Below are 12050 nucleotides of genomic sequence, written 5' to 3' on the forward strand. Positions count from 1 at the left end.
TGGATAAGCGTGTCTGCTAAATGACTAACATGTAAAAAAAAATAAAGTGAAGGCTAATTGTCAAATGTGTCAGAGGGACTCAAATTTCAAGAGGGATGTACAATAAAAGTCAACCAAAGCCCAAAGTTATCATGCAGATAACTCCTTAGAAAGTGTGTACATGTATTTTTGCTTTACATTACATTCCCAACAATGACGTGGGAATATTGCTAAACCTGTAAATCCACTTGCCTGCCCCCTGAGACACTACAGTTGCAAAACACCACCAAATGCCCCCAGTTTAAAGAAATGCATATTCTCTCTGGCACCCAATCATTCATCTGGCATGGGGATGCCAACAGGGGAGAGCTGGCTGGGGCTAAGCTGGCCAGACAAAAGCAGCAGATAAATACCATGGCAGGGGACTTGTACATGACACAAATGAAAGGAAAGGAACTCCAAAACTACCCATTTTCCCTGGCTCTTATCATTTAATCTTTTCCCCTGTTGTGGTGTCACATGTTTGAACATGGTGAGTGCTCTTTTCTCTCAATGAGCCACAGCCCATCAGTCTCAACTAGGGAGTAACTCAATAATGTCTGGATGTTGAAATGACTGCCACTGACTATCATGATCATATTCCTCAGACTCACATGTGAAACTAGGATATGAAGATTTCCTGTGTTTCTGGAGTGACATGAAGACAGCGTCTATGCAATAGATCCTGTGAATGGCAGTGTTGGAAGAACAGGAAGCCAATGAGAAACAATTTGTTTGTAAATTGTTTGTCAATAGTTTCTCCCTGATAATGATCCAAATTAATGTGTAGTTCCATAAAGGGTAAATGCTTTCTTCGGAATGATGGCTAGCGAAGTAGAACACTTGAAAAATTAAAGGAAAGCCGAAACACTCTAGGAGCTCAGATGCAAAAATTGAATAACCTAATAACCAACGTTTCAGACAAGCTGTTTTCATCAGGGTATAATGACAAACTGTAACGAGGGTCGTATAAAGGAAACCAAGGTGCGGCGTATGAAGTGCTCATATTTACTTTTAATGAATATACTTAAACCAAATTTTAAATAAAAAAAAAAAAAAAAAAAAAAAAAAACGACCCACAGTTCTGTCAGGTGACATACACTAAACAGAAAACTACCCACCAAACCCAGGAAGAAAAACCCATGCTTAAATATGATCTCTAATCAGAGGCAACGAGGATCAGCTGCCTCCAATTAGAGATCAACCCAAACAATCCCAACATAGAAATAGAAAAACTAGAACTTAAACAGAAAACGTAGAACCCAAAACACCCCCTGTCACGCCCTGACCTACTCTACTATAGAAAATGACATCTTACTAGGATCAGGACGTGACAGTACCTCCCCCCCCTCCCAAAAGGTGCAGACTCCGAATGCAACATAATCAAACCCCAACAAAACACAAAGGGAGGGTAGGGAGGGTGACAAAAGTCTATGGCGGCTCAAATGCAGTCCACAACTTCCAGGATAGGAGGCGGCTCCGGTTCTGGGCGTACTCCCCGCTCCACCCGCTGATCCTTCTGCTTTATTACCACCTGACCGTGGATCGTCGAAGGAACCGGACTGTAGATCATTGCTGGAGGTTCCGGGCTGCCGCTGGAGGTTCCGGGCTGCGGGCCGCCATTGAAGACTCCGGGCTGGGGAGCGTCGCTGGAGGCTCCGGGCTGGGGAGCGTCGCTGGAGGCTCCGGGCTGGGGAGCGTCGCTGGAGGCTCCGGACTGGGGAGCGTCGCTGGAGGCTCCGGACTGGGGAGCGTCGCTGGAGGCTCCGGACTGAAGAGCGTCGCTGGAGGCGCCGGACTGAAGAGCGTCGCTGGAGGCGTCATAATAGGTTCCGGACTAGTGACCGTTGCTGCTGGCTCCTTGCCATGGATCATCTCTACAGGTTCAGCGCTAAGGATCATCACTGGAGGCTTCTTACCATGGATTATCTCTACAGGTGCCGAGCCATGGATTATTCCTACAGGCTTCGTGCGATGGTTTATCCCTACAGGCTCCGGACCATTTATAATCCCTCCAGGCTTTTTGCCAAGGATTACTTCTTCAGGTTCCGGGCCATGGATTACCTCTTCAGGCTCCGGGCCATGGATCATCACTAGAGGCTTAGTGCCATGGATCATCACTACAGGCGTCGGACCATCGATTATCACTGGAGGCTTTGTACGAGGAGCAGGAACCGGTCTCACTGGACTGCCTGCTCAAAGCAGGCACCGGCCGTACTGGGTTATGGATGCGCACTGGAGGGAGAGTGCAAAGAACAGGCACAGGACGTACTGGATTCTGGAGGCGCGCTGGAGAGAGAGCACGAGGAGCAGGCACAGGACGTACTGTGCTATGGAGGCGCACTGGATAGAGAGTGCGAGAGGCAGGCACAAGCTCACCACAAAAAGCACGGGGAATTGGCTCAGGTCCCAGTCCTGGCCTAGCCAAACTACCCGTGTTCCCCCCCAATTTTTTTTTGGGGGGGGGCTGCCTCTCGTTCTTCCCAGGTAGGCTCCGATATCGCTCAATTACCTGGCCCCAAGTCCAGTCTCTCAATCCACTCCTGATGTGACCAGGTGTCCATTTCTGCCCGGGCACGCCGCTTGATCCAATCATTTTGGGTAGTTCTGTACCGAGGGTCGTATAAAGGAGACCAAGGTGCGGCGTGTGAAGTGCTCATATTTACTTTTAATGAATATACTTAAACAAAAAACCAACCGACAACAGTTCCATCAGGTGACATACACTAAACAGAAAACAACTACCCACCAAACCCAGGAAGAAAAACCCCTACTTAAATATGATCTCTAATCAGAGGCAACGAGGATCAGCTGCCTCCAATTAGAGATCAACCCAAACAATCCCAACATAGAAATAGAAAAACTCGAACTTAAACATAGAAATAGAAAACATAGAACAACCCAAAACACCCTTTGTCACGCCCTGACCTACTCTACTATAGAAAATGACATCTTACTAGGATCAGGACGTGACACAAACACTGTGGGGTGACTAGTTTATATGGTGTCAAAGGACACACACAGGTGTCTGTGATCATGGCTGGGTGTGGCCTGATATCATTGGTTAAGTCTCAGATGTAAAAATAACATACCAAAAACATGAATAGATAGCATACTATTATAGATACAATTTGGCTACATAGGCCTACAAACATTTACAATAGCAAAATCACAATAATCACAAGAATGGCTTCTACGTTGAGACCGAAGGGAGCAAAAGTCTTTAAATTAAAGATCCAGGCAGCCTCTCGTTTTAACAATAAATTGTCGAGGTCCCCCCCTCTCCCAGGGAGGGTGACATGTTTGATGCCGATATAACGTAGGGACGAGATCGAGTGGTTTGCTTCCAAAAAGTGGGCGGCAATTGGGTAAGTTGAGTTTTTGCACCTAATGATGCTACGATGCTCCGAGATTCATACTTTTAATTCACGCTTTGTTTTACCCAAATCATTTTTCCACAAGGACAAGTTATAAGATAAATAACTGCCTTCGTGGAGCACGTGATAACACCTTTGATTGGGATCTGTTTCCCTGTTTGGGGGTGTCACGCCCTGACCATAGAGAACCATTGTTTCTCTATGGTATAGTAGGTCAGGGCGTGACTAGGGGGTGATCTAGTATTTCTATGTCTATGGTGTGTTCTAGTTTCTATGTTGGTGTTTTGTATGATTCCCAATGAGAGGCAGCTGGTAATCGTTGTCTCTAATTGGGGATCATATTTAAGTAGTTGTTTTCCCCACCTGTGTTAGTGGGATCTTGTTTTGTATTTGTGCACCACTTAGTCACGGTTCTTTTATTTCATTTGCTGTTTTGCTAAGTTTCATATTATAATAAAGATGTGGAACGCTACTCACGCTGCGCCTTGGTCCAATTATTATGACGATCGTGACAGGGGGTGTTTGAAGGATCTACATTTATATGAGCCATTGCATTGAGCACAGCCATTTGTAGTTTCCATCCAGTAGGGGCGCAAATAGACGTTGTGCAGGGATATCTTGGGGTGGAAAATCAGAGTTTACCAATTGATCTCTGAGATTTCTGCCCCGCGAGAATATGATCAAGGGATGGTCCGAAAACACATTACCGATACGATCATCGGAGCTTAGAATATGCCAATGTTTGTGAACGGTTCCCTTAATTTGTTCAGAGGACTTTGAATAGCGGGTAGTTAGAACGCAAGAATGCTTCTTTTTGCGAGACTGTCCTTGAAAAGATCATGGCTCGGTTTGTTTTGAATTTTCTCAATGGCAGTATTAATCTGACCATTTTTGTACCCCCTCTCCTTGAATTTTCTTTGGTCTCAGCCATATTTCTGTCGAAATCTGATAGTTTTTTGCAAATTCTTTTGATTCGACAAAATTGGCTGTAGGGCAAACTGTTTCTTAAGGGAAGCGGGTGACAACAATCAGCCCTCAACAAACGATCAGTAGGTTTCCTGTAAAGATCAGTGTATAGAACGTTATCCTCACACAAGATCAGAAGATCAAGGAAACTGATTTGACGTGTGTCAGATTGCATAGTAAATCTCAGATGCTCAGAAAAAGAGTTCAGAAAAGCATGGAATGCCTGGAGCTGTTTTGCATCACCCCTCCATAGAACAAAAATATCAATATACCGTTTCCAAATAATGATGTTAGGCAAGAAAACATTTTTGAGAGGATTGAAAATGGACTGTTTCTCCATGTAACCTACATACAAATTAGCATAGTTAGGAGACATGGGGGATCCCATAGCAGTACCCTTCGTCTGAATAAAGAAATAATTTACAAACATGAAGTAGTTGTGCGTGTGTGTGTGTGTGTGTGTGTGTGTGTCTGAGTACTATTTCAGCCAATCTTATAATGCATGCACTGGAAGGTAGTTCATTAGGGTCACGTTGCAGAAGAAAATGTTCCATAGCTTCAATACCGCCCTCGTGTGGAATATTCGTGTATAACGACTCAACGTCAAAAGTAACTAACAAAGTATTATCAGGGAGAGGATCAAGAGATTCAATAATAGAGATCATAATGCTGGTGTCCTTTACAAAGGCGGGGAGCTGTTATGCGAGTGGTCTAATAAAAAAGTCGATAGAGGGCCGTTACTGCATCAATGCCCGCTACAATAGGGCGCCCTGGAGGTTTTGTAACATTCTTGTGTCATTTCGGCAAAGTATAGAAAGTAGCAATTTTAGGGTCTTGAATGGCCAAAAAGTTGTGTTCTTTTTTGGTTATCTGACCAGAACTTAAATTCCCATCTAGGACAGTAAAGATGGTCTTCTGAAATTGGGAAGTGGGGTCACTTCTGAGTTTCTTGTAAAAGGTGTTGTCAAGCAGTTGTCTACATAAACAGTCCTATCCAAGAGTACAACCGACCCACCCTTATCAACAGGGCGGGTAAGGACTGACGCATCGGACTGTAAATCAAGCAAAGCTTGTTTTTCATCCTTAGGTAAATTATGGAAAGATATGTACTCCTGTTTGTTCTTAAGGAGATGAACAAAATATTATTCAACGAGTCTGCAAAATGTCTCAATAGAGTGATTGCGATTGTATGGAGGTACAAAATAACTCGTACTTCTAAAAGGAGTCGGGGTATGTGCAGGTGAGCAACCTACATGTTCAGTGGAAATATCACGATTAGGGGAGATAAAGTATACCCCTTAAACGGATGTTTTGTTAAAAACTTAAACATGTCTACCTTAACATCGAAATCGTTGCACTGAGTTGTAGGCACAAAATATAACACTTTATTAAGCAAGGAGACATGGGCAGGGCTCAATATCTTGCTTGATACATTGAAGACACTCAGTCACGTGGGTCCCTCTGCCTCTGGTAGTCGTTTCTTCTTACCTCGTCGGGTGCGGCATCTCGTCGGTGCACGTGTCCGCCGCCACCTCCAAGCTTCGGTCGGCCCAGTCTCTGGTTGGATAAAAAACTGGCTCTGGAAGCGGGTGGATCGAAGTAAGCGGCCTCCCTCCTGCGTCTGTCATGGAGAGGAGGAGCAGAACATTCTGCCAGCTGTCCAAGGGTAACGTGGGGATTTCATAATGGAAACTACATCTTAGAGTGGGCTGGATAATGCAGGCAACGGCATGATATCACCAGACAGGAATAAAAACCTTAGTAAAGTGGAAAACAGGCGGGCCAGGGAATGGCTGTCACAGACTTGGCGTGGTGGGCACTAGGCAGTAATCTGCTGTAGTCTGATATAGGTTTAATGCAGATTCTTTGAATGGTGTGTTTCAAGGAAAACTACTAATAATGTAAATCAGGAATGGCCCTCGGATCAATTTCCAAAGGAAAAAAGATATATATGTTTTTGAGGGTTAGAATAGTAGAATACACCAGGTGCAATTTCAAAATTTGGTTATGCATCAGCAGTTTTTCTCTTGTTATGTCAGTCACTGACAGTCACTCAATTAGCCCATGCCAGCTAACATTTTTTAGATAGGTAAATTAGTCTAGCGGCCAGCTATCTAAACTTATAGTAATCATGGTTGAATTAACGACCGGGGTCCCCCCCTCTCCCACAGATATCATATTAAAAACTGCAACCATTTCCCTCTACTCCATGTGTGGGTATGGATGTGAGTACGCAGACCCGTGAGCCACTGTGGCCCCCCATGATGTGTTCAGATTTTTTGTGGCCCCCACCCCCATCAACGTTGCCCATCCCTGATGTAAGTGTATGTCATATCCATAAAACAATACATCTGTTTACAAACCATCAAAAACCGGTAGTCAAAACCGGCAGACCTGCCTTGAGAGCAGTCTTTGTTTCCACTACAGAAAGATTGACATGTGAACATTCCTTGACGTTTACAATTTATTTGCATAATTCCTCAAATCTAAGCGAATCAGATAAACAACCAAACTTACAACCTTTCATAAGCCTCATTATGTGAAGATGCGTTACACTTCTGTTGAAGCATCATGCTGTTAGTTCTTCAGTCCAACATATTGTTGACCACAGATGGTTTCTATGACGAAAACCACTTTGAGTAACTGGCAATGGCAGTTACTCTACTCCGTTTTAGTGTGAGATCATGTGAAAGGTGTGTGTGTGTGTAATTTATGAGCGGCTGAGCTGAGAACAGCACAGCTTTGGACAGGAATGTCCCCCAGGGCCCCCCTGTCTAGGGGACCTGTCAGAGATGGCTCCTGAGAGGAAGAGGAGGTGGCCCTCTGTTTCAATGTTTATTAAAGCACTCAGAGAGGTCTCACCTACATTTTTTGTTAAATAGCTTTTAGCGATCACCAACGGCGGAAACAGAAGTGTGAATAATTGCGCTGTAACTGTCAAGTCCAAGACATCAGGTAGTATATTTAAGACGAGAGTGAAAGTAAAAATAACTACTCAGTTTGAAAAGAGACATTTACTGCACAATGGGGTTCATGAAAGAAGCTCTGGCACAAATTCCTGTTTGTGATATAGAATTCCCTCTGATTGTTCTGTGTGCCCCCTTGTGGTAGGAGAAGTATATTTTATGCAACAGGCAGCTACAAAACTGTCGGCAGGGTTACTTTTTCAAAGACCTTCGGAAAGTTTTGCTGTCATGCACTGGCCATAAGAGAAACACTTTCATAACCCCATGATATGAATATGTTGGATGAAAAGTAAAAATAACCATTATGCACGGATATTATGAAAAATAACTTTGGCTATTGCTTTACCTTTTAATCAATACATGCTACTCTTGGAGAGATCATTCCTAGAAGGGAGTTTTGCCTGAACGAGTGGCTGCATTCCAGATCAGTGTGTGTGTGGGTGTGTGTGGGAAAGAGAGAGAGAGAGAGAGATAAACTGTGTGCGTTAGTGTGTCAGGATGCCACAGACCCTTCCACCACTTCATTAAGAAACTAATACATGTATGTGTTTGTGTGTGTGATGCCTACCTCAGCACCTACGTCCCAAGCCCAGTATCCTGTCCACAGACCCCATCCTTGCGTGCGGCACAAGAGGAAGGGGGACACATCAGCAGCTTGTGCCCCCACATCCACTGGGGCCTGTCTCTCTCTGTCTGTCTGTCTGTCTGTCTGTCTGTCTGTCTGTCTGTCTGTCTGTCTGTCTGTCTGTCTGTCTGTCTGTCTGTCTGTCTGTCTGTCTGTCTGTCTGTCTGTCTGTCTGTCTGTCTGTGTCTGTCTGTCTGTCTGTCTGTCTGTCTGTCTGTCTGTCTGTCTGTCTGTCTGTCTGTCTGTCTGTCTCTCGATATCAGGACGTCTGACTGTCAGTTAATCTCCGCATCTATACTGAACAAAAGTATTTTTTAATTTGCATTTTTATTTAACCTTTAATTAACTAGGCAAGTATAAACGCAACATGCAACAATTTCTACGATTTTACTGAGTTACAGTTCATATAAGGAAATCAATCAATTAAAATAAATTTGTTAGGCCCTAATGTATGGATTTCACATGGCTGGGAATACAGATTTGCATCATGCAGTGCGACACATCTCCTTCGCAGTTGATCAGGCTGTTGATTGTGGCCTGTGGAATGTTGTCCCACTCTTCAATAGTTGTGCGAAGTTGCTGGATATTGGCGGGAACTGGAACACACAGTCATTCTACACATCGATCCAGAGCATCCAAAACATGCTCAATGGGTGACATGTCTGGTGAGTATGCAAGCCATGGAAGAACTGGGACATTTTCAGCTTCCAGGAATTGTGTACAGATCGTTGTGACATGGGGCTGTGCATTATCATGCTGAAACATGAAGTGATGGCGGCGGATGAATGGTACGACAATGGGCCTCAGGATCTCATCACGGTATATCTATACATTCAAATTGCCATTGATAAAATGCAATTGTGTTCATTGTCTGTAGCTTATGCCTGCCCATACCCCACCACCACCATGGGGAACAACGTTATGTTTACCACCATATGTTTACAACGTTGACATCAGCAAACCGCTCGCCCACACAACGTCATACATGTGGTCTGTGGTTGTAAGGCCGGTTGGACGTACTGCCAAATTCTCCAAAACAAAGTTGGAGGGGGCTTATACAGTTTAAGTCGGAAGTTTACATACACTTAGGTTGGAGTCAACAAAACTCGTTTTTCAACCACTCTACAAATGTCTTGTTAACAAACTATAGTTTTGGCAAGTCGGTTAGGACATCTACTTTGTGCATGACACAAGTAATTTTTCCAACAATTGTTTACAGACAGATTATTTCACTTATAATTCACTGTATCACAACTCCAGTGGGTCCGAAGTTTACATACACTAAAATGACTGTGCATTTAAACAGCTTGGAAAATTCCAGAAACTTATGTCATGGCTTTAGAAGCTTCTGATAGGCTAGTTGATATCATTTGAGCCAATTGGAGGTGTACCTGTGGATGTATTTCAAGGCCTACCTTCAAACTCAGTGCCTCCTTTGCTTGACATCATGGGAAAATCGAAAGAAATCAGCCAAGACCTCAGAAAAAATATTGTAGACCTCCACAAGTCTGGTTCATCCTTGGGAGCAATTTCCAAATGCCTGAAGGTACCACATTCATCTGTACAAACAATAGTACGCAAGTATAAACACCATGGGACCACGCAGCCGTCATACCACTCAGGAAGGAGACGCGTTCTGTCTCCTAGAGATGAACGTACTTTGGTACGAAAAGTGCAAATCAACCCCAGAACAACAGTAAAGGACCTTGTGAGGATGCTGGAGGAAAGTATACAAAAGTAAAGGTACAAAATGATCTGTATCCACAGTAAAACAAGTCCTATATCGACATAACCTGAAAGGTCGCTCAGCAAGGAAGAAGCCACTGCTCCAAAATCGCCATAAAAAAGCCAGACTACGGTTTGCAACAGCACATGGGGACAAAGATCGTACTTTTTGGAGATATGTCCTCTGGTCTGATGAAACAAAAACAGAACTGTTTGGCCATCGTTATGTTTGAGGAAAATGGGGGAGGCTTGCAAGCTGAAAAACACCATTCCAACCGTGAAGCACGGGGGTGGCAGCATCATGTTGTGGGGGTGCTTTGCTGCAGGAGGGACTGGTTCACTTCACAAAATAGATGGCATCATGAGGGAGGAAAATTATCTGGATATATTGAAGCAACATCTCAAGACATCAGTCAGGAAGTTAAAGCTTGGTTGCAAATGGGTCTTCCAAATGGACAATGACCCCAAGCATACTTCCAAAGTTGTGGCAAAATGGCTTAAGGACAACAAAGTCAAGGTATTGGAGTGGCCATCACAAAGTCCTGATCTCAATCTCATAGAAAAATTGTGGGCAGAACTGAAAAAGCGTGTGCGAGCAAGGAGGCCTACAAACCTGACTCAGTTACACCAGCTCTGTCAGGAGGAATGGACCAAAATTCACCCAACTTATTGTGGAAAAATGTGGAAGGCTACCCGAAACATTTGACCCAAGTTAAACAATTTAAAGGCAACGCTACCAAATACTAACTGAGTGTAGGTAAACTTCTGACCCACTGGGAATGTGATGAAAGAAATAAAAGCTGAAATAAATAATTCTCTCTACTATTATTCAGGCATTTCACATTTTTAAAATAAAGTGGTGATCCTGAATTTTTACTTGGATTAAATGTCAGGAATTGTAAAACTGAGTTTAAATGTATTTGGCTAAGGTGTATGTAAAGTTCCGACTTCAACTGTAGTAGAGAAATTAACATTAAATTCTCTGGCAAGAGCTCTGGTGGACATTCCTGCAGTCAGTATGCCAATTGCACGCTCCCTCGAAACTTGAGACATCTGTGGCATTGTGTTGCATGACAAAACTGCATATTTCAGAGTGGCCTATTAATGCCCCCAGCACAAGGTGCACCTGTGTAATGATCATGCTGTTTAATCAGCTTCTTGATATGCCATACCTGTCTGGTGGATGGAATATCTTATTAAAGGGTTACTAAACACTGACATATAGCACTGAAATATAGCAAATGAGACTAGTACAATTTAAACATCCAAATCATTGGTGTTTTGTTTGGGCGCGGCTTACGGTGCAACACAGTGACACAACATCACCTCTCAATGTACAGCAACAATGAAGTATAACTCAGTTTGACAATATTCTCTGCCTAGACAGTGCATTATCAGCTTTTAAGGGGCATGAAGTCTAATGAGGTCTAATGCTTCGAAAGCCTTGACCTATTATTCAGTGTACTCTTGCCTCTAGACTACTACTGTATGCGATACAAATCAAACATTGGTGTCATATGAAGCTTTACCGCAAGCTCTGTAATATGAGTAGTATTTGAAGCCCAGAGTTGATCCTCGGGCATTGTTAAAGCAATTGTACATGAGAGAACGAACAAATGACTAGTCGGTACTCGACTCTGCCTCGTATCTACGACCGCAGCACAGTCGTGAAAAACAGTTGTTTACAACAACGTCGGGCGTAAAATTGCCGTACTACAATGAAATAAACAACATTATTTTAAAATGTATTCATAGGTTACTATTTCATCCCTCAAGAAGTATATACTGTTGTCCTGACACAAATCTTGAGTTGCAAGCCAAGCCGACTGGTCATTTGTTTGATTGTCACCGTTGCCAGCCAAGCCTACTGGTCATTTGTTTGATTGTCACCGTTGCCAGCCAAGCCTACTGGTCATTTGTTCCATTGAGGTTTGTTCCATTGGCACGTTGCTATGCCAAACAAAGATCGTTGCTTTGCAGGCTCTTCTCCCTTGCTAGCTAGCAAACTACACAGCTAACACAATCCCTTCAAACTGATGCTGGAGAGACAGCAAACCAGCTGCATTTTGTTTCATTTGAACTGTTATTCTATTGAGATGAAGTATGCATGATTTTGCCTGTCATAAAAAAGCTGTATGTCTTGTCCAGACATGTTGATTCTCTTTGGGCTGGTGGAAATCGCATTTCAAAATGTTGCAAAGGCCGTAGAAGCAGACAGCAACATGTGTTTAAATCCCTGCTGTTGCAAACCAAATGCTAGTATACAAGCAAGGGGAAATAATGTTTAGATGCTTTTTTTTTTACAGTGGACATCGAGTTTATGGATTGCCTGGCTAGGAAGATGAGTCAGTGGATCCACAGTGATTTCTCAGA

General features: G+C 43.4%; 1 long non-coding RNA gene across 1 annotated transcript; it reads right to left on the reverse strand.

Moving 5' to 3' along the window:
* Nucleotides 1-5723: 5723 nt before the first annotated feature.
* LOC115201902 (uncharacterized) lies at nt 5724-7792 on the reverse strand. Its single transcript, XR_003879844.1, has 2 exons — nt 7674-7792; nt 5724-5982 (listed from the first exon to the last, which is right to left on the reverse strand). It is a non-coding gene; the product is annotated as an uncharacterized LOC115201902 (long non-coding RNA).
* Between the last annotated feature and the right edge of the window lie 4258 nt (nt 7793-12050).

This window comes from Salmo trutta, chromosome 1 (assembly GCF_901001165.1).
Source record: "Salmo trutta chromosome 1, fSalTru1.1, whole genome shotgun sequence".
Classification (NCBI taxonomy): domain Eukaryota; kingdom Metazoa; phylum Chordata; class Actinopteri; order Salmoniformes; family Salmonidae; genus Salmo; species Salmo trutta.